Genomic DNA, 6,000 nt, shown 5'->3' with positions numbered 1-6,000 from the left:
CCGCGAGAACGGCGGGACATGGTTTGCTAGTAACTTAGCAGGAAATACGGAAGCACCCATGAAGGTCGGTTTAAATGGGGTTTAAATGGCTCTGAGCACCATGGGACTTAACATCTAAGGTCATCAGTCCCCATGAAGGTCGTTATTGCGAAAATGACTACGGCATTAATATTGCAAAACAAATACGCAGTGCAGAATCTGAAAGGGGTGTAGGCTTAACATTGTACTGACAAATTTCTAATTCGCATTATTTCCTCTTTGATTCCGCTGCTCGTGGTCTAGTGGCCAGCGTTGCTACCTCCGGATCACGGTATCCCGGGTTCGATTCCCAACCGGGTTGGGGATTTTCTCTGCCCGGGGACTGGGTGTTTGTGTTGTCCTCATCATTTCATCCTCATTCGTGACAGTAGCTAGATTGGACTGTGAAAAAAAAAAAACTGGACTGTGAAAAAAATTGGGCTTTTTACGGGCGCTGATGACCGCACAGTTGAACGCCCCACAGACCAAACGTAATCATCATCATCATTTCCACTGTGACAGCAAGTTACTGGAAAGTTATAACGAAGTTACGATAAGGCTCCAGAACAAAATGCAGATGAAGTTCATTGATTGCACCTACCCAAGTTGTGACGCAAGACAACATTAGAAGAACGCAAAAAGTAACAGCGGAGAATTAAGCTGTACTTGTAAATAGAGATATGGGGGAGTCTGTTCTGAGCATGAGGGTAATATTGTAACACTATTGATTTGCATAGGTCCACGCCGAAACTAACGTCTGTCAAAGGGCTCCACGTGTGCATTGTAATGTAGGAGAGTAACAAAACTGATTGGCTAAGACGCGACCGGTAGGAGCAGGATTCAGATCTCTTCCGATCCATATTTCGTGTTTCTATGACACCACATAAGGTAATACCGTGATGATTATTTGAGAAAAACTAATATCGTTGAGCATCGAACTAATACTCCAGTAATCGTGACATCGGTTAGTCAAACTTTCGTTTTTTTCTCCGTTTCCCATTGAATTTTTTTAAAATGTGCTCGTAGGCGTACTCTGTTTTTAATGTAATTAGATGAAAAATTTGTGACAGGTCGTTAGCAGTGCCTACTTCTCACATCTCAGTTTCGTAAAAAAGGTTACAATTTAATTTATCTGATTCTTTAATTTTCCCTTTTATTTTCTTTCGTTGGCACTCTCAGTGTTATCATATAGCGCTGTCACTGCTGATATAAGTATTTATTTGTAAGTAGCACATGAATGTCGTTGTCAGATAGACTGCGTAGCACGACAGTAACGTTTCATTAATTGTGAAAAAACCCACGCTTCTGCTGGTGGCACTCTATACTCCGCGAGCGACCTTATGGTGTGTGACGGAAGGTGTTTTGTGTATCACTGTCACTTTCCTTCTCCCCTGTTCCAGTCTTGAATGTTTTACGGGAAGTACGATTGTTGGTAAGCCTCTGTGTTAACTCGAACTTCTCTCTGATCTTAAATTCGTGGTCTTCTCTCAGGATGTACGCAGGAGGAAGCAATATATATTTATTGACACTTTTAGGAAGGTGCACTCTCCGAATTTTAACAGTGATGCATAACGCCTCACTTGCAGTGTCTGCCTCTGGAGTTGGCTGAGCATATCCCTGACGCTTTCGCGCTAAATAAATGAAACTGTAACGAAACGCGTTGTCCTTCTATGGGTTTTCTCTGTTTCCTCTACCACCCTGTCTGTCGCGGACTCCATACTTACGGAGAGTATTCAAGTATTTGTCGAACGAGGGTTTTGTAACCTATTTCCTTTGCGAGTGAACTACACATCCTGGGGATTTTTCTCAGTTTGGCATCTGGCTTACCTGCTGTTACTTCTATGTGATCGTTCTACTTTAAATCGCTACTTACGCATACTCCCAGATATGTAATGGATGTGACTGCTTCCAGTGATTGTACTGCAATCGTGTAGTAACACGAGAATAACGGGCCCTTCTGCCTATTTATCCACAATACGTGACTTTTTTATGTTAAGGATCAGCCGCCAGTACCAGCACCAAGCGTCGATCATCTGCCTGTCTTCATTTCGCTACAATTTTCAAACGTTTCGACCTCTCTGTATACCACAGCACCATCTGCGAAAAGTCTCAAGGAACTTGCGATGTTATCCACTAACACCATTTATATTTATGTATATTGTGAAAAATACAATGTGTATCAAAAAGAATGAACCGATTTTTAAAAAATAGTAACTGTTATGTTATTTGAGATATTTGCGTGAACAAGTACTGTTGAAAGGAGCAAACTCTCGAGTTTTACATGGTCCCCGGTAGGTAGCAGCAGTGTGCGCCCACTTCAGTTCTAGTAAAAATGATGTCGGGACAACAGAAAGAAACAGGTTGTTTGTGTAAAGGCAAATCGCCGAGCCGTCCTCGAGTGTCTGACAATGGCGTCGAACGCATCTGCGATAGTGTCACAAGGAGTCCGCAGAAATCCGTTCGCCGTGCAGCTTCACAGCTCAACATGCCCTCGATGTCCGTCTGGCGTGTGTTGCATCGACGTTTACACATGAAACCATACAAAATAAGTTCATCGTGAATGTGACAAGCAACAACGTGTGGAGTTCTGTAATTTCGTTCTTTGCAGGATAGAGGATGACAATTTTCTTCCCTGCTTAGTGTTTAGTGACGAGGCAACATTCCATTTAAATGGAAAGCTGAACCGTCATAATGAGAGTATGTGGGCTACGGAACAACCGCATGAAGTAGTGTAACATGAGAGGGACTCTCCAAAATTTAATGTGTTTTATGCAGTTTCGCGGGAAAAGGTTTATGGTTCATTTGTCTTTGCCGAGAACACTGTTACAGGAAGTACATATCTCTACGTGTTTGAGAACTTTCTTTTCCCACAGTTGAAGACTGTTTCGAACGACTTCATATACCAACAGGATGGGGCACCGCCACACTGGCGGAAATTTTTAAATCAAAGGATTACTGAACTGGACCAAATGCTTCAGCCTTGTATTAATGGCCTCCAAGGTCACCAAACCTGACTGTACGTGATTATTTCTGTGGGAGTTTATAAGAGATTCTGTTTATGTCTCCGTTACCAAAAATAATCAATGACCTGAGACATCGCATAACAGCAGCTGCGGAAGCTGTAATTCAAGATATGCTCGCTGCAGTGTGGGAACAATTTGAATACCGCATTGACATATGCCGTGCATCTCAAGGTGGGCATATTGAACACCAATGAAAAGGTATGAAAAAACTTTTTGAGTTTCCCGTTCATCAAAAAACAAAATACTTTGTATATATTTATTAGTTTCAGAAATATACAGGGTGAGTCACAGAGTTTTCCCTCGGTTTCTGCAGGGTATTCCATAGGTTATTTGGAGCAAAAAATGTAAATTAAGTAGTGGGATCAGATCCATAATTAAGGAGGTACAGTAATTGAAAAACTCAGGAAAATGGCATAAAAACTTTTATTGTAGGATTCCACTATAAAAAATGCACATAATAATTAATTTAAACAATTTTGTAGCAATCTCTTGCATTCAGAGTGGATTTAAAGCAAGTGTTCAAAATTCCCCCCCCCCCTCCCCCACATTTGAAGGGAATGAACCGCGCGAGTAAATTTCACATGTTCGTTCCTTATTGACGTTGCGGCATTGAAAATGCGTTGTATCAATTCATCTCGTGTTTCCACCTTAACTTCGTACAGGATGTCTTTCATCCATCCCCAGATGCAGTCATCTAGGAGTAAATCTGGGGATCTGGCAGGCCAGTTGATAGGGCCCCCGCGACGTATCCATCGATGTGGGAATTGCTGATTAAGATAAATTGTTACCACATCGTCGAAGTGTGCACTTGCCCCGTCATGTTGGACGTGCACGTGGCGTCTTGTTTCCAGAGGAACATCTTCAAGAAGCTGCGGTAAGTCTTCTCGTAAAAAGTTACCATACAACCGACCACTAAATTTCCCGGGACAATAAACGGCCCCAGTAACTGGCCACACACAAAATCACTCCAGACATTGACACTGAATCTGCGTTGGAATTGACATACTACCGTGGCATGGGGATTTGCTTCTGCCCAGACATGCATGTTACGCATGTTGTTGATGCCATCTCTTGTAAAGGTTGCCTCATCACTGAACATTATGAAGCGACAGAGTTGCCGATTTCCGTTTAACCAGTTACAAAAATGCAAACGGTTGGTACCATCATGGGGCTCTAAATGGTGAACTTTCCGTACATGAAAAGGATACAGTCCATTCTCATGAAGAATCCTACACACCTTAGGCTGCGGAACGTTCAATCGGGTAGCTAGGCGTCGTGTACTTGAACGAGGACTGTGCTCTAATAAATTAAGAATGTTTTCCTCTTCTTGAACGTCACGATGTCTTTCAGAGTGAATACGAATACTGGGAAGAGTACAGGTTTCTAGCAATTTTCGATATGCTCCACTAAATGTTTTGGCACTCGGAATCTTACGGTTAGGATACTGACGGTGATATTCTTCAACAACAGCTTCCGCATTACAATCACAGAAGCCATCTCTCCATATTCCTGCGATGAAAACTTGTGCGGCATCGCAAAGTGAACTGTACACAGGAGACAACAACGGTAAACTGTGACTGCAGCATCAACAACGTGATTTTTATGCAAACGTACCACTTGCACTTGACTGCCTAAGACTGATCGTATGTCCTGTGAACTCAAGTGTAGCGCTCCATACACCGTGGCAAGTTTCGGAACTCTGTTGTAGCTCTTTAATTGTGGATCTGATCACTTTACTATATTTACATTTTTTGTTCCAAATAACCTAAGGAATAACCTCCAACAACCGGGGGGAAAAACCTCGTGACTCACCGTGTAGACGTGCCAAGTGGATGATCCTTTTTGATACACCCTGAAGTGGTCCGGTAACTCTCCCTTGAGGTACGTTCGAAGTTACTTTGACGTCTGAAGATTATTCTCCGTTGGGAATTGTTCAATCCTGCGTAGTCGTCGAATATGAGATGTCTCGGAAACCTCCTTTCTCGGATCGTTAGACAACGTTCAGTCAAGTCGTATTAATGAGTTTTATTATGACTGAATAAATACAGTATTTAACTTTGTGTTACACAGATGTGTCGCAAGCAAAGGGCGACATAAACAATAAGCAAGTTTCTTCAATATAGACAATGCTACATAATACAAGCGTGGCTAGTCTTGAAGCTATTCATTCCTTCGCTGAGCCTCTTCGCATAGAGGCCGCTGCTGCCGCGTTGTCGTCCTGGAGAGGGTTCGGTCAGCGTGCTATTGGTTGACGTCTTCTTTACGGCCCTCTATGCTCTATCGTTCCCGACTGGCGTGCCGGCGCTTGACTTGACGCCGTAACAGGAATGAAATGACGTTTTCTGCTTGCTAAAAACTCTTCTGTTCACGCAGCTGGTCTGATAGTGCTTACGCTCTTATTTTGTTCGTTATGTGGCAGTATGGAACTGTATGGAACGACTTCCGAGAACAATATACTCGAAGTCAACGGGATTGGTGTTGGAATCGTCGTCTGTCATCTCGATTGTGGCTGCCCTTTGTTCTCCAAATACTCTTCAAGCTATTGTTGAAATTATATCTTTAAATGATGTTCATTGCCTGTCGTATTTGTTTTGAAAAAAAAAAATGATCACGATGTCGAAGCACCGTGCAACCATACTTTGTCTTATTTAGTTTGGCGTCGAAGTATAAAAGCTCTAGCCGACCTCAGACGTGATAACGTACGCCCTGCCTGCACAGCTTTTGTTTGTAGAAATAGCACATTATTGTAAAAAACTACATATTTTCAAAATCGTGGGCTGTGTGTAATCATTTCACCAACGTTGTTGTTGGCGTCGATCCGATGCAGCTCTCCACGCTATTCTATCTTGTGCAAGGGTCTTTATCTCCGAATAACTACTACAACGTACAGCGTGGACGACAAGTCTCCATTCTTCCTCGTATGGAATGCTAATTGATTTGATTTATTTTCGCACAAGTA

The sequence above is a fragment of the Schistocerca nitens genome, chromosome 7 (genome assembly GCF_023898315.1).
Source record: "Schistocerca nitens isolate TAMUIC-IGC-003100 chromosome 7, iqSchNite1.1, whole genome shotgun sequence".
Classification (NCBI taxonomy): Eukaryota; Metazoa; Arthropoda; class Insecta; order Orthoptera; family Acrididae; genus Schistocerca; species Schistocerca nitens.
This window is presented reverse-complemented; position numbering follows the sequence as displayed.